The sequence below is a fragment of the Rattus norvegicus genome, chromosome 19 (genome assembly GCF_036323735.1).
Source record: "Rattus norvegicus strain BN/NHsdMcwi chromosome 19, GRCr8, whole genome shotgun sequence".
Lineage (NCBI taxonomy): Eukaryota > Metazoa > Chordata > Mammalia > Rodentia > Muridae > Rattus > Rattus norvegicus.
This window is the reverse complement of record NC_086037.1, coordinates 4182930-4209539: the sequence shown is the minus strand read 5'-3', so window position 1 is coordinate 4209539 and position 26610 is coordinate 4182930. Positions and strand designations below refer to the sequence as shown.

The following is a 26610-nucleotide window of genomic DNA, read 5'->3' as shown; positions in this document are numbered from 1 at the left end:
TCAATGAGTGCATACCATGTGTGTTTTTCTGTGATTGGGTTATCTCACTCAGGATGATATTTTCCAGTTCCCACCATTTGCCTGTGAATTTCATAAAGTCATTGTTTTTGATAGCTGAGTAATCAGGGTCCTTTTTTAAAGCATGTGTGCTGTTAGCACCCAACAGTAGATTCATCAGTAAAGACAATGCCTTTAGCTCCCCAAGCAGCCATCAGCTTCAAATAATTCTCATGTGGGAGGGAAACTGAATGTTGATAACAGACCTAGTTTAATACAGGCCTTGTGCAGACAACTGTTGCTATCATTCCTAAGTGTAACTACCATGTGATGCCCAAGTGACTTCATAAATGCAACCACTCTGTGATGCCCAGGTCACTTCATAAGTGCAGCTACCATGTCCTGACCAGGTGACAGCATCTTGAGGCACAGCTCTCTATTGCTTGGCTCTTCCATTTTTGTTTCCTTCTCTTCTTCCATGGTGTCTCCTGACCCACAGAAAGAGTGATATGACTATCCTATTGAGGAGAGAGCACTCAACACTGGCTTCTTTTCAGACCTTGACCTGTCATGAGTCTGCAGTAACTACCATTTGTTGCAATAGGAGGCTTCTCTGACGAATGTTGACAGTAGCACTATCTTGCCACTAAATCTTAATGATCTAGGAGATGTTTGGCAACACATTCATTTAGTCATATACCAAACCAAAACAGAATCAAGAGATTTGTCATTATGGTCTGTGACCTCTCCATCTTTGGACCTTGAACCACCTCCACAGTAGCCGATATGAAATGCCCCTACAGAACAGGAATCAGAGTCAACCAGAATGCAGTTGACTGCCTCTATGATAGACATACTACTGCTACAGTAGACACACCTTGGCTGTCCGGTTGGTATCTCCCATAGCATGTATTATCTAATATTGAATATGTGTGTGTCTGGACTGAGTTGTGGTGAAGGGTCATAAGGTGATGTGATTGTTCAGGACTGTTAGACATCATGGTAAAATTCTTTAGAACTGCATGAAGCTTCTCTTCTTTCCTAGACTGGACAAGATTCAAGTACCTGATGACCAAGATGGAAAGATGAATGAATAGTAGTTTATTTTGGAGACAGTGACTTGCATAATAGATTTTAAATAGACGAGGAAATACTATTCTATCTTATGTATTTGAATACTTATATATGTTATCCTATATCCCCTTCAATTTTGACCTGAGTAAGTTCAATATTTAGAGGAACTAGCCATAATACATTTGACTCTGATGGGTTGTTGAAAAGAAAATGGGTAATAATGATTTGAGGTAATTTAAACCCATTTCTAGGGGTTTTTCATTTATCACAGCTCTGAGGAGAATCTCAGCACCACACATATTGAGTAGGATTTGTGATCAAAGCTTCCTCACACAGACAAAAGGATATCAACATGGAAATAGAAGTTGTGGCAAAACAGACATGGGAGTTGAATGTAAACATGCTTCTCATATATAAAGAAGATATTTCATAGGCTAATTTCTAATTTTACAGGAAATAAATAGCCAGGAATTTTGGACAAATAAGAAAATCAAGAGCATAGAATCAAGTACAAGAAGAAGGAACAATGAATAGAACTGGAGAAGTGAAAAGACCAGCCACAAACACTATGAGGTAGGTAGACACTTAAATCCATTGACTCACTCAAGGGCAGCTATGGTTCTGTAAATATAGATTGAACTATTAATGTATCCTGTGAAAAGCTAGATTCCATGTCTTTAGTATTTCATCTCCCTTGAATGTGTGTGTGTGTGTGTGTGTGTGTGTGTGTGTGTGTGTGTGTGTCTGTATGTATTGACAGGTACCTCTCTGCAAACACTGACCACCTTTCTTTAAAAAAGGTTTTCACCATTTCTCCCCTCAGCATTTGATAAGCAATTGGGTGCTTTTGTGGTATTGACATGCCTTAGGGACACCTATTTATAATTGGGCACCTCTTTCTTTCAATGTTTTCAGTTACCAGAATTCACAGTACCTCCCTCTTCATTCCCGGTTCCAGTCGTTCCTAGAAGTCTCCATATGTATCCAATTTATGCACACCTGATGAGCATAATTGGTACTTGAGTAACTGTGGAGAATGAGGAACTGAGAAAGGTATATTCTGCTCCATTTTGTCAAGAGTTTTAAGGAAAACTCTAACAACATCTAATTCCCTTTATGTGTATCCACCCTGGGTGGATTTACTCACCCTGGGTCTAGAAGTTCAGTTTACAGACTAACTGGAAATAATCATGAAGAATGACATACAGCACTTCAGTAAACATGTGTGAGTAGACATGAAGAAAACACCCACCTGCCTCCTCTTCTAAGTTACTACATGGATCTTAGCCTGTGAGGTACTTGGACTTGTGTAATACAACAAGGTTGGGTTTTTGTTTTTTTGTTTTTCTTATACAAGTGCAGATTATTTTTATAACTGTTTTCCCTGAACTTACCTGTCAATAAAGAATGGCTTGGTGTCATGTGACTTTATTTAGCAATACCCTGATAATGGGCTGATATAAAAGGGAGTACTGTCAGGATTAAAATGAGTTAACAGTGGCATCTATCCATTTATATTTAGAAATTCTTGTTTTATTTCTACCATATCTAATTCATTTTATCACATAAATATCTATTATTATTCATAAAAGTATAACATTTACTTCTTAACTAAATTTACTTAAGTTTAACACTTGTCTATTTAAAAAAACAGTAAATATTAGCTATACACTGGCTCAGATAAGGTTGTCCGAAAATAAATCAGCTTTTGCTATGAGACTATTTCACAGCAATTGTTTTTCATCATGATTTGGCATAAAAATCAGCTAGGTATTTAAGTATATTCAGGCTAGGTTGCCAGGCCATATCTGTTAAGTTATAATCACTTGGTGGTGGAGTTCTGTCACTGAGTGCTTTCAAAGCTCTAGTGTGTTTTTAATGTGCGGCTATAGCTGGGAGCCAATGGGTTGCAGGATGCAGATTTTAAAGAATGAAGAGCAGATATTTTGTCAGGTACATATTTATGTGTAAATATAGCCACAAGCAAGTTGGTTTAATGATATAGTCATATTGAAGGTTTCATATAGCAAGGTTTCTTTTTACCGAGAATAACAAATAATATTTCAGCACGAACGACCCACTGCTACCCAGCAGTTTGGAGAGTTGCTTTACTGATCATTCCTACTGGGACCATGCTTAGGTTCAGCCCCTTAGTTTAATTACTCACCTCTGCAAGCCACTTGACTCCTGGATGCAGCAGTTCCATTTTAATAAAATAATGGAAGAGTGGATATTGACTTATATGCCCCCCAACGATCTGTCCACCTGCAAATTCTGAGCAATATCTTATTTCTGCTTTATTTGTTTCTAATGATAATAATTGAAAGGTGAATCATAGAAGCTATACATGAGGTTTCAATTCACTTTTTTGTAGTATATATAGATTTTGAAAACTAATTTTTCTTCCCCTGAGCTGACAGTTCGGCCAGCAAGCAACCTTTTTAACAGCCTTACCCAGAGAGGAAACCAGCTTGAGTATGCACAGAGAAGACAAGGCTGACCTAGTAATGAGGCCAGCAAAACTGCATTGATTTTCTTTCTTGACCTTCCTTCCCATTTAACTATTTGTCAATACTGGAGACAGAAAGCTGTGGAATATAATTTTTCAGTAGCTCGAAAAAGAATATAACTTGTCCAACAAGGAAACTTGGATGCGATTGACATCGAGTGAGAGCTTTTAGTAAAATGACTCTTCTCACATCTTCGGTAGGCTCAAACAAGTATTTGTTTTGTTTTGATGCTTTTTTTATTGGTTATTTTTTATTTACATTTCAAACGTTATTCCCTTTCCCAGTTTCCCTTCACAAAAGCCCCTTTCCCTCCTTCTCCCCCTGCCTCAATACAAATGCTCCCCCACCCACCGACCCACACCCTCCCCACTATCACAGCCTCCCCCACACTGGGGCATCGAGCCTTCACAGGACCAAGGGCCTCCCCTCCCATTGGTGCCAGACAAGGCCATCCTCTGCTACATATGTAGCTGGAGCCATGCATTTCTCCATGTGCACTCTTTGGCTGGTGGTCTACTCACTGGAAGCTCTGGCAGGGTCTAGTTGGTTGATATTGTTGTTCTTCCAATTGGGTTGCAAACCCCTTCAGTTCCTTCAGTCCTTCCCCTAACTTCTACATTGGGGTCCCCATGCTCAGTCCAATGGTAGGCTGGAAGCATCCACATCTGTATTGGTCAGACTCTGGTAGAGCATTTCAGGGGACAGCTATATCAGGCTCCTGTCAGCAAGCACATCTTCCATCAGCCATAGTGTTTGTGTTTGGTGGCTGCATATGGCATGGATCCCCAGGTGGGACAGTTTCTGGATGGACTTTCCTTCAGTCTCTGCTCCATTCTTTGTCTTTGTATTACCTTCAGACAGGAGCAATTCTGGATCAATATTTTTGAGATGGGTGTGTGGCCCCATCCCTCAACAGGGGGCTGTGTCTAATCTCTGGATCTGGTCTCTATAGGTTCTCTCTCTCTCTCTTTTGTTGTATTTCAGCTAATGTCATCCCAAATGAGTTCTGGGAGCCTCTTGTTTTCCTGGCATCTGGGTCTTTTTGGTGGCTACCCCAGTTCCCCATCCCCCATTGCTACATATGTCTGTTCAATTTCTTGGCCCTCTGTACACCCTCCCATCCCCTCTCATACCTGATCCTGCCCTTCTTTTATCCCTGTCCCTTCTCTTCCTCCTCTCAAATCCTTCTCCCCCTTTACCTCCTGTAATTATAGTAGTTAGCATGTAGAGGATTGCAAATTGATCCTTTTATAAACCTCAAGTTCAAGTAGATTGAGGATCTCCACATAAAACCAAATACACTGAATCTAATATAAGAGAAAGTGCGAAAGAGCCTCAAACACATTGGCACAGGAGAAAATTACTTGAACAGAAAGGCCCAGGCTCGAAGATCAACTAGACAAATGGGATCTCTTAAAATTGAAATGCTTCTGTAAGCAAAGGACACTGTCATGAGGTCAAACAAATTTTAATCAGTTAAAAATATTTTAAAATGAGGTGTGTGTGTGTGTGTGTGTGTGTGTGTGTGTGTGTGTGTAACAAATGTGTGTAGACATGAATGCCATAGTATATACATGGATAGAAGACCAATTTTTGGAGGCATTTCTCAACTTCTACGTTTTTGTAGGTTCCAGGAATTTAACTCATGTCCCTAGGCTTGCTGGGTACCTTTCACATCTACCTACTGAGCCATTTGCTGGCCCTCAAATATATATTTTGTCCTGTGGTTATCCTAAGCTTACGACTGATACCACTCTTATTTCCCTTTTATGAGGAGCTTAGACTTCTTTCTCACTTTTTTTCTTTTATAGCCCTAATATATTCCTTGATCTTTCTTGACCCTTCATATGCAGGATATTCCATGAAGTGTCTCACAATATTTCTAATAAATTCATTACTTTGACAGTATCTCTTAGTGAGTTCTTCAAGGTCAAAAGCAAGTCCCATTCACATCCCTTGCTCTAGGTGTAACCCAAGGCCCATGTGAGACCCAGTGTCTGGGTTTCTGTCTAATACCTGTGAATCAGGGAGCAAATCAAAATTATTTCCCCAACACCGTGCCTACCTTCCTGTGACTGCATATATGGTGTCTCATGTACCCTGGAGGTAAAAGTAGCAAAGGATAATTACAAAATGTTTGTAAAATATTTTGCTCAAAACAAAAAAAAAATAGTTCCATGTCTCCATATTTGTTACATACTAGTTTATAAAGAAAGTTTGTTGATGACCTATTTTCTTATAGCATATTATTAGATATCTACTCAATTCCTAATGGGAAGCTTAGTTGAGTATGCTATATTATGAGCTGACATTGATAGAGTAGATGGGTAAAATTACCGTGTTCACTTCACGAACATTTTAAAAGTTTATTGTGGGAGCAAAGTGTTATTGGTCATTAGAGATAGCATAGGTATTGGTGAGAAAGTGATCAATTATATACATCCTTGTTTAAAGGTTAGCAAATGGATTGTTAACATGGCTATAGAGCAGACATTTCTAAAATACTAAGAGCAGAGGTGAGCATTTTGGAAGTAGGCCAGCTGCAGAGAAAAATATCCCAATAGTGTGAGTTAACCTTAAGGCAAACCATGGCTTATATATAAATGTCTGCTACTGGACACAATTTAATCTCAAAATCACTTCATCATTATCTGTACATATGTGTGCATGTTGTCAAGTATAAGTGTATTCAAGATAGATGAAGTGGTCAAAGAGGGGCCAGATCTTTGAGAATGCTAAAATGATATTTTTAAAATTCATATGTCACTATGACCCCCTTTCTCCTCTTCTGGGTCTGTTTGTTTCAGATTAATATCCCCTGTGGTGTGATCATTATCTATTAATCTATATGCCTGTCTGTTTAGAATAAGAGCCTTTTACAGCAGGACTATAGATCATATTCCTGTTTATATTTATCTATCCAATGTATATACAAACTTTGTAATGTGTGTTTGTATATGTGGGTAAAATTAGAAGCACATAGTTCCTGATGCTGTAAAACATGTAATATTATATATAGTTCTACATAGTCTGCTTTTTACATGTCTGCCCTTAGATGGCATTTGAATGATGAATGTTTTCACAATTTTGAGAATCACCTTAGAACTTTTTTTAAGATTTATTTATATATTATAAATAAGTACACTGTAGCTGTCTTCAGATACACCAGAAGAGGGCATCGGATCTCCTTACAGATGGTTGTGAGCAACCATGTGGTTGCTGGGAATTGAACTCAGGACCTCTAGGAAGAGTAGTTGGGTGCTCTTAACCCCTGAGCCATCTCTCCAGCCCACCTTAGAACTTTTAATATTGTGCAATTGTTCCTCAGTGTAGAACTAACCTGCTTTAGAAAAATAAAAATAAAAAAACAAAAACAAAAAAAAAACAAAAAACAATATGCATGGCTTGGTGACTTGAATGAGCATTTCCCTAAAGCCTCATATATTTGCATAGTTACTTTCCAGCCAATGAAGTGTTGGGAAGGCTGTCTTTCCTTCTTGGAGAAGGTGTGTCCTTGTTTGGAGGCGGTATTGTCTTGTAGCTAGGGATGGATTTTGAGTTTCAGAAGCCCACTCCAGGCCCATTGCCTGACTTATGGACTGCTGTCTGAAGATCAGGATGCAGCTCTCAGCTACTTCTCCAGAATTAGGCCTACCTGCCTGTTGCTAGCTGTCATGATATTAATGAGCTAACCCTCTGAAACTGTAGCAAGCCCCCAATTAAGTTAAGTAGAACAAATTCTTTCTACTGTAAGTAGTGTTGGTCCTGTGTCTCTCCGCAGTAGTAGAACAGTAATGGAACATATGATATAACGCTGTTGTTTGACTAAATAAAAGAAAGGAAAATACAAAAAGCATGAGAATTAATCTTTTTCTTCATGTGTCAATTATAAACCAAAATAAAAATAACATTGAATTGCTTTCCACTCACATTCATATACACAGACATATTCATACAGGTAAATTGATAATAGATTACATTTTTATATCAATTGGGTTTTTTTCTATTAGTTTCTAATTAGTTATTGTGATAAGATACTATGAAAAAAGCAACTGAAAGCAGAAAAGAATTTATTTTGGTGACTGTTGCAGAAGAATAATGCTGTCATGTTGGAGAAGAAAATGCAGCTGAGGCCAACACTGGGTTAGCCCATTTTCTTTTCTTTTTTTCGTTCTTTTTATTTATTTTTTAATAATTTTTTGTGGGTATCAGAAACTGCTTTTGCCTCCAGAAGTGACATCACTTGGTCACCTACAGGGGACAGTGATCTGCACATTTGTTGCCATGACAACGGCCATACATTCCCAGTATACATTTGGTTCAGCTCCCGCCTTCATCTGGGAGCAGATATGTCACGGTTTAAATAAAAGGCAGCTCCTCTCTGACCCCTTCCTCTTTTTTCTCCCTTCTTCCCTCCCTCCATCGTCCCCAATAAACCTCTTGCACGTGGGACCTTTATTGGCCTGGTGTGGTCTGTCGGGATGAGAGCGGCGATTATATCACAACACTTTTATTCTTTAATCTTTTTTTACATCCCAGTCTTTATTCCCCTCCTGGTCTGCCTTCTGACTGTTCCACATCACATATGCCCCCCACCCTGACTGCTGTCTCCAAGAGGATGTCCCCACCCGTCCACCTCCACCCAACCAGACCTCTTCACTCCCTGGAGCCTCAAGTCTCTAGAGGGTTAAGTGCATCATTTTCACTGAGTCCAGACCAGGCAGTCCTCCGCTGTGTATGTGTTGGGGCCTCATATCAGCTGGTGTGTGCTGCTGTGTGGATGGTTCTGTGTCTAAGCGATCTCAGAGGCCCAGGTTAGTTGATGCTGCTGGTCTTCCTATACGGTTGTCCTCTTCCTCAGCTTCTTCCACCCTTTTCTGTAATTCAGAACCACAGGGTGATATCTTTTTCTGTAATATCTGCATCTGACTCTTTCAGCTGCTTGTTGGGCCGTTCAGTGGGCGGTCAAGATTTGTAAGCACACCAGAGCATCAGTAATAGTGTCAGGCCTTATGGACTCCTCTTGAGCTGGATCCCAATTTGGGCCTGCCACTGAACCTCCCTTCTCTCAGGCTCTTCTCCATTTTTGACTCTGCAGTTCTTTCAAACCATAACAATTCTGGGTCAGAGTTTTTGACCGTGGGATGCCAACACCATCCCTCCACTTGCAACACCATCCCTCCACTTGATGGACTCTGCAAGCTCCCTCTCCCTACTGTAGGATGTTTCATCTATGGTCCCTCCCTTGGAGTCTTGAGAACATTTCACCTCCCAGGTCTCTGGTCCATTTTCTCCAGCACACCAGGTGCAAAGGCACCTGGAAGTGGGATGAGGCTATTAAACCCCAAATCTTAAGGCTTCAGGTAATGTATTTCCTCCAGCAGGGCTCCACCTCGGAATGGTTCCATATCGTTCACAAACGATCCTATGAGCTGAAGGCCAAGTGCTGAAATCTATTCGCCTATGAGGATCATTCCTCATTCAAACAACCACTCTTTTAAAACAGGAGACTAGTTTATTTATTTATTGAAAGTTTGTACAGCTTTTCCTAGTAGATACACAAAAAAGTGTCACTCATTCTTGATACATGACTGGAAGTCTACACAGTGACAGAACATATCTACATACCTAGCCTTAGGACTTGTAACAGATTTTAAATTGTGCCTTCTGTGGGTAAACCTTCAGCAGTAGCTGCTGTTAGGAGTATTCTATGCCTCTTTTCCTATTTACAAACTTGATTAAATGAGAGCATTAAAGATTTTTATATTTGCACAGGGAACATTTCTTTTGAAATTCTAGTTATGATTTTCATTCACTCTGTTCTGCGACTTTAGCGGCTAAAGTGATGTACAGTGTACATCCCCAACACTTTTCAAACATGGCAGCTCATAAACCAGAGGCACAGATATTGTTCTCAGCTCTTAACTCACTCCTGTAATGTAATCAACAGAGAAACTCTACTTTACCAATAAATCTGATCTCTCCAAGTTGGACAATATTTAAAAATAACATCACATAATTGATGAAAGATGGATGAGTATGAATAGTTAACACTTTTCCTAACTTTCAGGAATTTCTTCTAGACTATTCTCATGTAAAACCATTTAAGGGTATTTAGAAACATCCGTTTGAATTGATGTAACATGAACGTGTGATATATACACACTAGAATTTTATTCAGATAGAATGAGAACTAAAATTATGAAATTTACAGGAAATGAATGGACTAGAACACAATATACTTAGCGAGGTAGGTCAGTCTCAGAACAACATACACGAAAGGCACTCATTCAGTTACTCCCGCCTTATCATGTTAAACATATGAAATGATATGGGAGTAATCTCCTTAAAGTCCAAGGAAGGGGAGAGGAGTTGATGAGATGGAAAAAGGAGATTGAAAGTGGGGAGGAAAATGTAACCCAGGACGCATTAGAAGAGAGAACGATGAACTTCCAATCGAAACTGGGTAATGAAAATGAGGAATCACAGGCAGCGAAATGTACATAAAATTTCATGAGAGTTGTTACTATGTATGAATGTTAAAAATTAAACAAATCATTATTAATGATAACAATAAAAAGATAAAGCCTATGGGCACTGAGCCAAAGCATAACATTGCTATCTTTCAGCAATATCCTTCTATTTACATATTTTTGGATCTAACCAAGGCTTCTAACATTTCCGCCAATGTGTAGTCCAGTCCGAATGTCTTCATTCTCAGTGCTGGGCGTGTTTTTCCATTGATGTACAATCTGGTAATGGGTTCATTTGAATGCTCATTGGTTTATGTATTGTTCCTGGTTTTATAAATAGGAAGTTTTATTAGCAGGTAGAGTCCTGCATTCTTTTGGATCAACAGAGATGCATGTCATTCTATCATGCTTGCCATGTGATTAATAGGTGGGATTAAATGACATGCTATTCTAAGGAAGATCCTTTCATATCTAGGTGAGGCATGAATGTTGCGGCTAATTAGCAATGCTTCTCATTTGTGCAATAAGGAATTATGACACACACATTTTCTCCAACCCAAATGATACATTCTGCACCTCTTTTCAGGGACATTTACCCAAAGATTTCTATATGTCTAAATTATATTTCATTAAGTTTTTTACTGCTTTTCCTCATGTACATTGGTTAATAAAGCATTGATTAAATGAGCTAATTATCTTAAGTAAGACAAAATTCAGAGATTTCACCCTAAGCTAAAACTCAATATTTTAGAGCTAATATTTCTTGTTTAGAATATAAGTACAGGAAATACAGAATGTTTAACCTTTGAGAGCTTTGATTTTCTTGATAAATGTTTGTAAGTTGAAGTATTATGTCTGTCAACTAACTGATCCTGGCAAAATCAGAAGTATTGTGTCACTAGAAGAAGTAAAGAAGGGGCAATATTTTATAAAATAAAATTAATAGAGACATAATATTGTTCGGTGTATTTAATATATGAAATATCGCTTTAAACTATGTGTTTGTATAAGGGGACATTATTTTTATTTTATTGGGTTTCAAGATGGTGATAAATTTCTGGGTATATCACTTCATGTCCTAAGTGTTTATTTTTAATTAATTCTTAATTTCCAACAGTTTTTCTATTTGTTTAGAAATGGCATGTAAAAGCACAAACCAATCTATTTCACCTTCATGTAACACACACACACTTGTGTGTGTGTGTGTGTGTGTGTGTGTGTGTGTGTGTGTGCGTGTGTGTGTTTTCCTGTGTGGGGAAGTACAATTTTATACTAATCTGTGGAAACCAGAGGTTGATGTGTGTATTTTGTTGTATGTACTTTCCTCAATTGCATTCTAGGTCTGGAAAAACACACACCTGCGCGCGCGCACACACACACATACACACACACACACACACACAGACAAATACAGACATAGACACACAGACATGTACACACAGACACACAATACAGTGTTAGGCTTAGGCTTAGTTATTGTTAATGAGGGATAAAATCAATGTTTTCTGTTTTTGTGTCTGAGAGCACCCACTTCTGCCAAAAACTACAACTGGATGAATTACATCTGTAGCTTATAAAAAAGCCAAGAATCTCTCACTCTGTGTCCTATTAACCCTTGCTCCTGAAGATCTGACAAACTGTCCTGTAGAAGTTGAATAGCTCAGAGACTGTATAAGAGAAGCAACAGAGAGAGGCTGTGATCCAGATCTCAGCCTGAATCTGTCCTTCAACTACTCTAACTCAGGGTAGATGTGTGAGAAAGCTGTCGTGGATGGAGACCTACCTGAAGCTCTAGATCCCTAATACTTGAAGCACTGCCATTAAGGGTGACACTTTGAAGCGGGGAAACACCAGCCTCTGGCCAATACTCTAACTCCAGAATGAGGGACCATAATGACATTGTTCCTTAAATTAATACATTTTTAAACACTTTTGCTGAGAGAATAGAATCATGTTTCCGTTTTTATACTTGGACGTTTAATTTATAAATCAATTCTTTCTTTTCTTAGTAGTAATGTCTTCCTTCAGATATGGAATTTACCATCTTTTACAATACCCCTCAAATAGCATCAAGCTATAGATATAGTAGCCAATACAGTCAAATTATTATTTTGCCCATGGTGGAAGATCTCACAGGAAGAGAAGACTAGAATATCTACACATAAAGACAAATTTAAATATATAAATAAAAAACAAAAGTTCCACATCAATACAAATTGCACAGGTGAAGCAGCAAGACACCTCTGTGAACCCACATAAAACTACAAATTTAGAATTGAATATCTAGAAATCCTGGCATAAATTCAATTCCCAAAAGTAATGAAAACAAAGCACAGTGACATTCATCTGATGACTGAGTTGAGGAAGAGTATATTCATATTTCCTGCTGTATGTCTGCGAACACAGTTTCATGGCACAAGCTTATAGGATAGAGTAGTGCAATATTGCATAGAACATAGTAGAAGGTTTATTTTACAGGATGTGCCATGTTTCAGACACAAATGGAAATGTGGATGATGCTATTCTATTAATAAATGCTCTTATTTGATTCCCTCAGCACATAAGTCTGTGCAGGTCTTAAAGTTTTAGGTTTTATTTCTTACTTCATTAGTGTGCCATTCCCCGGCTGCATATTCTGAGAGGCTATAGCGACAATGATGTATTTCATCTTTAGAGGAAATTGCATATCTCCGCGCAGGAAAATAGAGGATTTATGAATCATCTTTCCTGGTGGTCTATTATAATGATATCAGTAACTGTCAATAATCCATTAGCATGTGAGCACTCAAATTAAGGCAATAATTACCTGTCAGTCCCTCACTAACATTGCATGCAGTTAGATTTTTTATCTGATGGCATTTCCATCTGGTAAAGACAGAGAAGATATGAAATCAAAAAGAGCATAGACTAAATATTTATCACTTATTACTGAGATGTTAAACATTAAAGACATCAGAATCCGAATGCAAAATATTTCTCTCTAAGGGCTGCTTTGATGTTAAACGAATGAGTTTACATTTGAAATTAATTCTAGGCTAAGTATATAATACTACCCTATAGAGAAGATATTGATAAACTGCAGATGCAAAATAAACTCTGCACCAAAACAATCTCAGTAAGTGTTCCAAAATATATTACATGAAATAGGAAATATATATAATTTTATAGTCATCTTTAAATGTTAAGTTGATGATAAAGTCTAAATCACAATATCGGAAAATTTTAACATGAGATTATCTAGTTTTTGTACAAATTCTATGCCCTATCTGTGCATCCATAAAAAACTCACCAAAGTCTTCTGAACTGACTCTTCAGTATATGGGTTTCCAAATTTAAAATTAAAAATTAAAAACATTTCCATATCATTATTTTAAATATTAACCTGCTAATGATAAAAAATAATTTATCACTGAATGTGACCATTAGTTTACAATTTCCCCAGAGTAAGTTATAAAAAAAATGGATTCTTTTTTTTTTTTATTAACTTGAGTATTTCTTATATACATTTCGAGTGTTATTCCCTTTCCCGGTTTCCGGGCAAACATCCCCCTCCCCCTCCCCTTCCTTATGGGTGTTCCCCTCCCAACCCTCCCCCCATTGCCGCCCTCCCCCCATAGACTAGTTCACTGGGGGTTCAGTCTTAGCAGGACCCAGGGCTTCCCCTTCCACTGGTGCTCTTACTAGGATATTCATTGCTACCTATGGGGTTAGAGTCCAGGGTCAGTCCATGTATAGTCTTTAGGTATTGGCTTAGTCCCTGGAAGCTCTGGTTGCTTGGCATTGTTGTACATATGGGGTCTCGAGCCCCTTCAAGCTCTTCAAGTTCTTTCTCTGATTCCTTCAACGGGGGTCCTATTCTCAGTTCAGTGGTTTGCTGCTGGCATTCGCCTCTGTATTTGCCGTATTCTGGCTGTGTCTCTCAGGAGCGATCTACATCCGACTCCTGTCGGTCTGCACTTCTTTGCTTCATCCATCTTGTCTAATTGGGTGGCTGTATGTGTATGGGCCACATGTGGGGCAGGCTCTGAATGGGTGTTCCTTCAGTCTCTGTTTTAATCTTTGCCTCTCTCTTCCCTGCCATGGGTATTCTTCTTCCCCTTTTAAAGAAGGAGTGAAGCATTCACATTTTGATCATCCGTCTTGAGTTTCATTTGTTCTAGGCATCTAGGGTAATTCAAGCATTTGAGCTAATAGCCACTTATCAGTGAGTGCATACCATGTATGTCTTTCTGTGATTGGGTTAGCTCACTCAGGATGATATTTTCCAGTTCCAACCATTTGCCTACGAATTTCATAAAGCTGTTGTTTTTGATAGCTGAGTAATATTCCATTGTGCAGATCTACCACATTTTCTGTATCTATTCCTCGGTTGAAGGGCATCTGGGTTCTTTCCAGCTTCTGGCTATTATAAATAAGGCTGCAATGAACATAGTGGAGCACGTGTCTTTTTATATGTTGGGGCATCTTTTGGGTATATGCCCAAGAGAGGTATTGCTGGATCCTCAGGTAGTTCAATGTCCAATTTTCTGAGGAACCTCCAGACTGATTTCCAGAATGGTTGTACCAGTCTGCAATCCCACCAACAATGGAGGAGTGTTCCTCTTTCTCCGCATCCTCGCCAGCATCTGCTGTCACCTGAATTTTTGATCTTAGCCATTCTCACTGGTGTGAGGTGAAATCTCAGGGTTGTTTTGATTTGCATTACCTTTATGACTAAAGATGTTGAACATTTCTTTAGGTGTTTCTCAGCCATTCGGCATTCCTCAGCTGTGAATTCTTTGTTTAGCTCTGAACCCCATTTTTTAATAGGGTTATTTGTCTCCCTGCAGTCTAACTTCTTGAGTTCTTTGTATATTTTGGATATAAGGCCTCTATCAGTTGTAGGATTGGTAAAGATATTTTCCCAATCTGTTGGTTGCCGATTTGTCCTAACCACAGTGTCCTTTGCCTTACAGAAGCTTTGCAGTTTTATGAGATCCAATTTGTCGATTCTTGTTCTTAGAGCATAAGCCATTGGTGTTTTGTTCAGGAAATTTTTTTCCAGTGCCCATGTGTTCCAGATGCTTCCCTAGTTTTTCTTCTATTAGTTTGAGTGTGTCCGGTTTGATGTGGAGGTCCTTGATCCACTTGGACTTAAGCTTTGTACAGGGTGATAAGCATGGTTCAATCTGCATTCTTCTACATGTTGACCTCCAGTTGAACCAGCACCATTTGCTGAAAATGCTATCTTTTTTCCATTGGATGGTTTTGGCTCCTTTGTCAAAAATCAAGTTACCATAGGTGTGTGGGTTCATTTCTGGGTCTTCAATTCTATTCCATTGGTCTATCTGTCTGTCTCTGTACCAATACCGTGCAGTTTTTATCACTATTGCTCTGTAATACTGCTTGAGTTCAGGGATAGTGATTCCCCCTGATGTCCTTTTATTGTTGAGGATAGTTTTAGCTATCCTGGGTTTTTTGTTATTCCAGATGAATTTACAAATTGTTCTGTCTAACTCTTTGAAGAATTGGATTGGTATTTTGATGGGGATTGCATTGAATCTGTAGACTGCTTTTGGTAAAATGACCATTTTACTATATTAATCCTAAAATCCATGAGTTTGGGAGATCTTTCCATCTTCTGCGGTCTTCTTCAATTTCTTTCTTCAGTGTCTTGAAGTTCTTATTGTACAGATCTTTTACTTGCTTGGTTAAAGTCACACCGAGGTACTTTATATTATTTGGGTCTATTATGAAGGGTGTTGTTTCCCTAATTTCTTTCTTGGCTTGTTTCTCTTTTGTGTAGAGGAAGGCTACTGATTTGAGTTAATTTTATACCCAGCCACTTTGCTGAAGTTGTTTATCAGCTTTAGTAGTTCTCTGGTAGAACTTTTGGGATCACTTAAATAAACTATCATATCATCTGCAAATAGTGATATTTTGACTTCTTCTTTTCCGATCTGTATCCCCTTGACCTCCTTTTGTTGTCTGATTGCTCTGGCTAGGGAGAGAGTGGGTAGGCTTGTCTAGTCCCTGATTTTAGTGGGATTGCTTCAAGTTTCTCTCCATTTAGTTTAATGTTAGCAACTGGTTTACTGTATATGGCTTTTACTATGTTTATGTATGGGCCTTGAATTCCTATTCTTTCCAGGACTTTTATCATGAAGGGGTGTTGAATTTTGTCAAATGCTTTCTCAGCATCTAATGAAATGATCATGTGGATTTGTTCTTTCAGTTTGTTTATATAATGGATCACGTTGATGGTTTTCCGTATATTAAACCATCCCTGCATGCCTGGGATGAAGCCTACTTGATCACGGTGGATGATTGTTTTGATGTGCTCTTGGATTCGGTTTGCCAGAATTTTATTGAGTATTTTTGCGTCTATATTCATAAGGGAAATTGGTCTGAAGTTCTCTTTCTTTGTTGTTTTTTTGTGTGGTTTAGGTATAAGAGTAATTGTGGCTTCATAGAAGGAATTCGGGAGTGATCCATCTGTTTCAATTTTGTGGAATAGTTTGGATAATATTGGTATGAGGTCTTCTATGAAGGTTTCATAGAATTCTGCACTAAACCCGTCTGGACCTGGGCTCTTTTTGGTTGGGAGACCTTTAATGACTGCTTCTATTTCCTTAGGAGTTATGGGGTTGTTTATCTGTTCCTGATTTAACTTCGATACCTGGTATCTGTTAGGAAATTGTCCATTTCCTGTAGATTTTCAAGTTTTGTTGAATATAGGCTTTTATAGTAAGATCTGATGATTTTTTAAATTTCCTCTGAATCTGTAGTTATGTCTCCCTTTTCATTTCTAATTTTGTTAATTTGGACACCCTCTCTGTGTCCTCTCGTTAGTCTGGCTAAGGGTTTATCTATCTTGTTGATTTTCTCAAAGAACCAACTTTTGGTTCTCTTGATTCTTTCTATGGTCCTTTTTGTTTCTACTTGGTTGAGCTCTGAGTTTGATTATTTCCTGCTTTCTACTCCTCCTGGGTGTATTTGCTTCTTTTTGCTCTAGAGCTTTTAGGTGTGCTGTCAAGCTGGTGACATATGCTCTTTCCTGTTTCTTTCTGCAGGCACTCAGCACTATGAGTTTTCCTCTTAGCACAGCTTTCATTGTGTCCCATAAGTTTGGGTATGTTGTACCTTCATTTTCATTAAATTCTAAAAAGTTTTTAATTTCTTTCTTTATTTCTTCCTTGACTAGGTTATCATTGAGTAGAGCATTGTTCAATTTCCACGTATATGTGGGCATTCTTCCCTTATTGTTATTGAAGGCCAGTTTTAGGCCGTGGTGGTCTGATAGCACGCATGGTATTATTTCTATCTTTCTGTACCTGTTGAGGCCTGTTTTTTGACCAACTATGTGGTCAGTTTTGTAGAAAGTACCATGAGGAGCTGAAAAGAAGGTATATCCTTTTGCTTTAGGATAGAATGTTCTATAAATATCCGTTAAGTCCATTTGGCTCATGACTTCTCTTAGTCTGTCTAAGTCTCTGTTTAATTTCTGTTTCCATGATCTGTCCATTGATGAGAGTTGGGTGTTGAAATCTCCCACTATTATTGTGTGAGGTGCAATGTGTGTTTTGAGCTTTATTAAGGTTTCTTCTACGTATGTAGGTGCCCTTGTATTTGGGGCATAGATATTTAGGATTGAGAGTTCATCTTGGTGGATTTTTCCTTTGATGAATATGAAGTGTCCTTTCTTATCTTTTTTGATGACTTTTAATTGAAAATTGATTTTATTTGACATTAGAATGGCTACTCCAGCCTGCTTCTTCTGACCATTTGCTTGGAAATTTGTTTTCCAGCCTTTCACTCTGAGGTAGTGTCTGTCTTTGTCTCTGAGGTGTGTTTCCTGTAGGCAGCAGAATGCATAGTTTATTAATCTATGTCTTTTTATTGGGGAGTTGAGGCTATTGATCTTGAGAGATATTAAGGAATAGTGATTATTGCTTCCTGATATATTCATATTTGGATAAGAGGTTATGTTTGTGTGCTTTTCTTCTCTTTGTTTTGTTGCCAAGACGATTAGTTTCTTGCGTCTTCTAGGGTATAGCTTGCCTCCTTATGTTGGAGTTTACCATTTATTATCCTTTGTAGTCCTGGATTTGTAGAAAGATATTGTGTAAATTTGGTTTTGTCATGGAATATCTTGGTTTCTCCATCTATGTTAATTGAGAGTTTTGCAGGATACAGTAACCTGGGCTGGCATTTGTGTTCTCTTAGTGTCTGTATGACATCTGTACAGGATCTTCTGGCCTTCATAGTTTCTGGTGAGAAGTCTGGTGTGATTCTGATAGGTCTCCCTTTATATGTTACTTGACCTTTTTCCCTTACTGCTTTTAATATTCTTTCTTTATTTTGTGCGTTTGGTGTTTTGACTATTATGTGACGGGAGGTGTTTCTTTTCTGGTCCAATCTATTTGGAGTTCTGTAGGCTTCTTGTATGCCTATGGGTATCTCTTTTTTTAGGTTAGGGAAGTTTTCTTCTATGATTTTGTTGAAGATGTTTACTGGTCCTTTGAGCTGGGAGTCTTCACTCTCTTCTATACCTATTATCCTTAGGTTTGATCTTCTCATTGAGTCCTGGATTTCCTGTTTGTTTTGGACCAGTAGCTTTTTCTGCTTTACATTATCTTTGACAGTTGAGTCAATGATTTCTATGGAATCTTCTGCTCCTGAGATTCTCTCTTCCATCTCTTGTATCCTGTTGGTGAAGCTTGTATCTACAGCTCCTTGTCTCTTCTTTTGGTTTTCTATATCCAGGGTTGTTTCCATGTGTTCTTTCTTGATTGCTTCTATTTCCATTTTTAATTCCTTCAACTGTTTGATTGTGTTTTCCTGGAATTCTTTCAGGGATTTTTGCGATTCCTCTCTGTAGGCTTCTACTTGTTTATTAATGTTTTCCTGTGTTTCTCTAAGGGAGTTCTTCACGTGTTTCTTCAAGTCCTCCAGCATCATGATCAAATATGATTTTGAAACTAGATCTTGCTTTTCTGGTGTGTTTGGATATTCCATGTTTATTTTGGTGGGAGAATTGGGCTCCGATGATGCCATGTAGTCTTGGTTTCTGTTGCTTGGGTTCCTGAGCTTGTCTCTCGCCATCAGATTATCTCTAGTGTTAATTTGTTCTGCTATTTCTGACAGTGGCTAGACTGTCCTATAAGCCTGTGTGTTAGGAGTGCTGTAGACCTGTTTTCCTGTTTTCTTTCAGCCAGTTATGGGGACAGAGTGTTCTGCTTTCAGACGTGTAGTTTTTCCTCTCTACAGGTCTTCAGCTGTTCCTGTGGGCCTGTGTCTTGAGTTCACCAGGCAGGTCACTTGCAGCAGAAATGTTGGTCTTACCTGTGGTCCCGAGGCTCAAGTTTGCTCGCGGGGTGCTGCCCACGAGCTCTCTGCGGCGGCAGCAACCAGGAAGATCTGTGCCGCCCTTTCTGGGAGCTTCCGTGCAGTAGGGTTCCAGATGGGGTTTGGTGTTTTCCTCTGGCGTCCGAGATGTGTGTGCAGAGTGCAGTCTCTTCTGGTTTCCCAGGCGTGTCTGCCTCTCTGTGGGTTGAGCTCTACCTCCCACGGGATTTGGGTGCAGAGAACTGTTTATCCGGTCTGTTTCCTTCGGGTTCCGGTGGTGTCTCAGGTGCAGGGGTCCTGCCGCTCCTGGGCCCTCCCCTACGGGAACCCAGAGGCCTTATACAGTTTCCTCTTGGGCCAGGGATGTGGGCAGGGGTGGGCAGTGTTGGTGGTCTCTTCTGCTCTGCAGCCTCAGGAGTGCCCACCTGACCAGGCGGTGAGGTCTCTCTCCCACGGGGTTTCCTTTGAATTTTTTTACTGCCACAGTTACCACATTCATGGTTCTTCTCCAAAACGTCTGCCTGCTTTTATGTTTTTCTCTTAATTCTTAGACATTGTTTATTACATTATTAAAACACATTTTGACCATATCTACCTCATCTTACTATGCCAACTCCTCCCAAGATTTATCACCTCATTTTTGTGTATTCATGTTCCTTTACTCCTATGATTTATTTTAATCATATATGCAAATGAACATACACATATCTGAATATGTTTATAAAAGCTACTGAGTTCAATATTGTACTTCCATCACAAGGGCATAGATTCCACAACTGATCATACACAACCTCTCACGGGCCTCATCCTGAAGAAAAGACTGCCTCAGCAGCCAATGATGGGCCTGTAGCACTTTCACTAGGGGTCACCCCTCGCAAACCCTTCCCTCAGCCATGGAGGAATGTTGGTTGAAATGCACTTTTTCGGATGCATAGTTTTTAAAAGTCCATGTGTTGTAAATGTCAATATTGATTTTATTTCCTCTAATGAAGTTATGAGATGAGAGATGTAACCAAGCTGTGCAAATGCATGGCAGAGGCTGACCCCAAAACATGTCTAACTTTAGTTCTCAGGACTGAAAGCTTCTAGTCTTTATACACTCTAATCTTCTGCAAACCTGGATCTTGAAGCTTTCAGCCTTCAGTTTTCATCTGCTAAACTAGGGATAGAATGTTTCAGCCTTATTACAGAATCAACTCACTCTCTGACTTGTTCTGAACTCTAGCTGGTTGGGTTAATTCAGTTGTTCTAGCCCAGACTCCTCTCCAGGGGAACTGATTCAAACTGGCTTCTCACAACTTTTGAGTGGAACTGAACTGGACTGGACTAAATCGAATACAATTAATTCTCTTTCCCTCTCTGTTCTTTAAGTAGCTTCTCTTTCCTGTCTGTCCTCATGAGAAATAGGTATATCGATCTATTGCTGTCAAATTCTCTCAAATCTTTCTCTGATTCATCACTTGGTACTCTTCTCAATTAGATGTCATTGTTTGGGACTAAAGGTGTACACTAAGGGCATGTCTGTATTGTAGCCAAAGGGAACAAAGGTTTATTTCCAGATGGATCATGTTTTTTGGATGTGGGCCCTTTTGAAAGCAGACATTGCCGAGTTAAAATTTCTCTTCAATGAATTGAACATTCATGTTGAGTCAAAAAAAAACAACTTTATTTTGTATCAGTCCTCTTGATATTCTTTTTTATTGGATTTTTAAATTTACATTTAAATGTTTTTCCCTTCCCATTTTCCTGGACATAAGCCACCTATGACATCCCCCTCCCCTTCTTCTACAAGGGTTCCATCCACTCCTCCTTCCCCATCCCGACATTCCTCTACACTGGGGTTCAACCTTAGCAGGACCAAGGCCCTCTTGGTATTCTTTATAGCCTTTTGGACTTTTATTGGTGTAGTCTGTATCTTATTTGTGCTTGTCATCAGAACATCTTTTATGGAGAGTTTAATGGGGTTGGATAGCTTTATATCAACTTGATGCAATCTTAAATCTTAAATGCAATCTGACAGGAGAGTACCTCCATTAAGAAAATGAATACTGTGAGGCAGTGGTGCACACCTTTAATACCAGCACTAGAGAGGCAGAGACAGGCATGCATCTCTCATTTAGAGGTCTGCCTGATCTACAGACTGAGTTCCAAGGCAGTAAGAGGCAATACAGATAAACCCTTTCTAACCCAAACTAACAAGAGAAGAAAAAAAAGAAAAGAAAAGAAAACAGACAGAAAGAGAGAAAGAAAAAAGAAAGACAAAACAAGGAAACTAAGAAAGGAAAGGTATACATTTGGACTGTCAGTAAGACTGTAGGATATTTTATTTGGAAGAGTAGAGCCCAGACATTTGAGGGAGGAACCCTGGGCAGGTAGGTGGTCCTGTAAGGAAGCAGGCTGAACAAATCATGAGGGACAAGGCAATAAGGAACAAACCACTCTGCCACTCTGCATTGTACATCAGCTTCTGCCTCTAGGTTCCTACCCTATTTGAGTCCCTGCCCTATCTTGACACATATCAGTGATGGACTAACTAAAGTGGGGTAGGGTAAGGCAAATGAGCCCTCCCCCCAACTCCCTTCTTGCTTTTGGTTATAGTGTTTCATCACAGCAATAGAAACCCTAACTAAGGCATTAATCTTATATTTACTTATTGAAGAACTTTGAATACTCTATTTAGGTATTTGGTACTCTAAGCCTTAGCACTGGAATATTATAGTTAACCTAGTTATTTACTTATAATAAATATTTATATAAAGTACAAAGGCTGTTTCTTTTATCATTACTCCCATAAGCAGACACACACACACACACACATACTCACACACACACAAACACAAACACACATATACACATACACATATGTCTCATGATATATGTATATGACATATAAAGCTTTTGCAAAAATACACCTATAACACATTCACAATTCTGTGTGTCATTTATATGTAAATGCACAAAAGTCATAGACTTTTGGTTAATACATAAATATATGCTGCTAATTGACTGATATGTGTCTACTATGACTCCAATAATTTTGCAACCCAAATTGTGGGTTTGTTTACAGAGCAAAGAGCCTTTGATGTTTCTCACTGTCCCTTAATTCACAGGTGTTTTTGAGTTAATCTGTTTTCACCTTCCTCAGTTGATATTTGTTCCATTCTATGCCATGCCTTTCTTATGATCTTATACAAGCTTGAAACAAGTAACTTATTCTTGGGTGACTCCTTTTCCTTCAGAAGAAGACTGTAGTTTTAATGAGAATAATCAGTAGTAGCAGTCTTCTGTAGGAGTAAGGACTGTGTGCTGACTGTATTTTATCTGATCTATATATCGCTGAGCTCATCACTAATGAGTTTGGAAATGTTAGTGTAGGAGCAGTGATGTTTCTGGGGTAGGACACAAATCCCATCATTAGGAGATCTAGTAGTCTCTCATTTTGGAGTACTGCAGCAGCAAAGAACCTAGTTGGTTTTGAAGGATGTTAAGCCAATCTGAGTTTTTAAAACGTTTTTCTGAGAGCTGGTTATAACAGGTTAATTTATGCAAAGACTTTTGTCTAGCTGTTTTAGTTCCAAGTCCTTAAAAAATTTCCAGGCGTAGCAAGATAATCTCATTAGACACCTTGTCTGACCTCACCTAAACTGCTTTTATGGGAACAGATCTCTATAACTGTTTCATAGCTGGAGAAAGTGGTGATGTAGAAATGAGAGCAATTAAAGTGCCTCAGGACATTGTTGGAATCTCTATATGAGATCATAATAATACTGCACAGACAAGATCCAAAACATAGAACAGACATTTGGTGATAACATATAGTCTTGGTTTGTATTATTTTATGAAGATAGTATCTGTAACACAACACAAAAACTGTTAGTACTACTAATTCCAAATGAGAGCATAGGTTTGAAAATAGGACAGTTTTGCTCTTATTAGAGAAAGATAACACGTAAGAAAATGATCCCAAGATTCATTGGCAGGATTTGTCATAGGAATTATAAATTTGATGACTTCCCTGCCACCAATGTCTATTACAAATTGAACGGCTGAGCATTCTCATTCTTTTCTAGTTCTTTCTGAACTCTGGCTGGCTGTTCAATTCAGCTTCTCTGGCTCAAAACTCTTTTCCAAGATGACTGATTCAAACTGGCATGTCTCAGCTTCTCACCAAATTTCTCTGCTTGGCCTCAAACTAATTTGTTTTAATCTTCTGGGTCCTTCCCTCAGGTTTCAACTGCTGCACAAAAGGTGTGAACTCACAAACAAACTCAACTGCCATGAACTGATTGCATGAACTCTATGGGATGAAAGCTCCTCCCACTTTCTAACCTGAACTGCATTCAACTGATCCACACCAAACCCAACCTGAGCTGAAGTCCACTGCATTGCTTGAAATCCTCTGCATTCACTGATAATTGACTCACAGTTTCTCCCTGTGCTATTCTTAAATACCTTCTCTTTCCTGTCTGTTCTCATGAGAGTTGCGTGTATCCTATCTTTGACTCATTCTGCCAAATTTTTGTTTGATTAGTCACTTTGTCTGCACCTCAACTAGATTTCATTTTCCAAAATGGCTGCTTCCTTCTACAAACAAACTTTATATTAATTGGTAGGGAATAAAGGTTTGTGCTAAGGGTCTGTTTGTATTCTAACTAGATCATATAGGGTGGATCATATAGACATAGAAGGTCTTTGCATGTGATCCTTTGCAAGAATAGCCATGATTCTGGATTAAAAATCCCCGCATACACACAAACACACACACACACACACTTTTTTCATGTATTTTATGCTAAGATATAGCTTGCCAAGGGTTACTGAACTTGCCAACAAGCGATTGTAGCATTGAATCCAAAGTTCTTTTAACTCAAAATCTATCTGTTTTCTCTGTCAAAAGGATTCCCTCATAACACTGAAGGAAATAGTGTGGTCTGAGAATCCATGTTTTTATGTCATAGTATCAGTATCGATTTTTCACTGATACATACTTTAGGGATATTTCTGTACCTCAAGTACAGCAAAGATTAAGTTAAGCAAAGATTAAAGCAATGTAAGCGAAAGATCTCTCTCTCTCTCTCTCTCTCTCTCTCTCTCTCTCTCTGTGTGTGTGTGTGTGTGTTTGTGTGTGTGTATTTGTGTGTGTTTATGTGTGTGTGTGTGTGTGTGTGTGTGTGTGTGTCTTTGTCCCATGCTGCTATGCTTCTCTCTTGAGGGATTCATCAGTTTTTGGACATCATATTCTAATTTTCTACCGTAATCTACCATGGCTAAAAAAATCCTGTTCTTCCATATTCTTTTTGTAGTTTCATCTCTCCATTCCTTGTTCCTCCTACATTGCCCAGTTTTCTTGTTTCTGACATCAACATTTCTGGACAGCATGTATGCGAGATGGAGTGTATATAATTAAAATTATCTGGTAGATTGAGGATAACAAATTAACAATTCAGCTATAGCATAGTTTATCTGGCTTCTATGTTTACTGCACTCATGAATAGTGTTGTTTTGCCTTTTTTTCCCCTGACCTTTCTCATAAGAAGTGATGGCTTCAACTGGAGAAAAACACCAAGTTTAACAAACTCAAAAAAATAAAAAAAGAAAGAAAGGAAGGAAGGAAGGAAGGAAGAAAGGAAGAAAGAAAGAAAGAAAGAAAGAAAAGAGAAAGAAAGAAAGAAAGGAAGGAAGGAAGGAAGGAAGAAAGAAAGAAAGAAAGAAAGAAAGAAAGAAAGAAAGAAAGAAAGAAGGAGTACTTTTGCAGCCAGCAGTCCAGCTTGCATTCACTGTAATTATCACCAGGGATAATTTCACTCTTCAATTATTTCCATTCCATTTTGTTTTACTCTTTTATATCTTATGAGACTTAAATTCAATAAATGTTAATCTACCATCATAGATAAACTGTTCCCTTTGGGCTTCTCTAAGAAAACCACTCCAGATTATAATATAATGTCTAGGATATCTATAAAAGGCAACCAGTAATAAAAAAGATGTTTTCATTAGAGGATATAATAAATATTGGTGGAAAGGAAATCACGAGAAAAATGAATAAAGGAGAAAAAGTGCTTTGATGTCTGAATGAATGGAGAAACCTTGTCAGTGGGCAGTAAGGGAGTCATTGCTATGAATCAAAACTCATTCCCCACAAGTATACATTCTATCAGACGACTCAGGTCCTGCCGATATAAAAGAATGCATCCACTGGTGGTTTGAGTTCTCTTGTAAAGTTTCTAAATATTTTATTTTCTTCCATCAAGTGTTTTTGCTTTTGGTTTGAGCAGTTTCACTCTATGGTTCTGGTTATTTGTTTCCAGACATGCTGTTTTCCTGCATGTGAAGTAGACCTATGCTATGATACTAGCCTAAAATGAATAATCAGCACTTTGAGAAACCATTTTTTCCTGGTAAAATGAGTTTATTATGGGTTTATTTTTCATTGCCTATCAAACAGATGTTGCCTGCTCTCCGAGGGATTTTGTGTACTTCCCAGTCACTCTGGATGGGTGGATTGCCAGATGCTCCAGCATGCTGCAGAGCTGCTCATGAATGCCAGGGAGGTGAGTGGATGTTCCTCAGCTATCGGGAGGGAAATCAAAGTGTGCTGAACACTGGGGACATGGGGTAACTGTGGCTTCAAAATGGAAAACTGCAAACTAGTACAGAACAGATGCAGACTAGTTCCTACTGCTGCGGAAGCAGCTTGCTACTGAAGAAAGAGCATCAGAATTGGAATCAAACATACCTGCTGAAATTCCAACCCTGCTGCTACATCTTCTGTCAATGGAAACCTGTGCCTCAACTCTAAACTGTGTATTTTCACGTTGTCGGAATAAAGTTGTTATGTTAATTAATATACCCTAAATTAGAATAGTTGATCGATAACTATTAAGTAATCCAGTCTTTCCTTGAATACTCTTAAACTGAATAAATAGAACAAAAATATATTTAATCGCCCCCTTTTTGTCAGTAATATCCTTCACACATATTATATATATATATATATGTATATGTATATATATATATATATGTCTTCCTAACATATATGTAGGTACTCATCAACCCATGTATCTAAAATATTAACTTGCTTAAAATATTTAAAATTAATGGGCACATTATGAATGAGAAATTTACCTATATACCCCAAAACATAGACACACACTGTATGTGTATATGGATAGGTATATGTATAAGATGTATCTATATATGTATATTATATCTATGTGATATATATTATT

General features: G+C 38.5%; 1 long non-coding RNA gene across 1 annotated transcript; it reads left to right on the top strand.

Moving 5' to 3' along the window:
• Positions 1-399: 399 nt before the first annotated feature.
• Positions 400-26222, top strand: LOC108348945 (uncharacterized). The gene is made up of 3 exons (XR_001842406.3): positions 400-886; positions 1525-1644; positions 25827-26222. It is a non-coding gene; the product is annotated as an uncharacterized LOC108348945 (long non-coding RNA).
• The last annotated feature ends 388 nt before the right edge of the window (positions 26223-26610 follow it).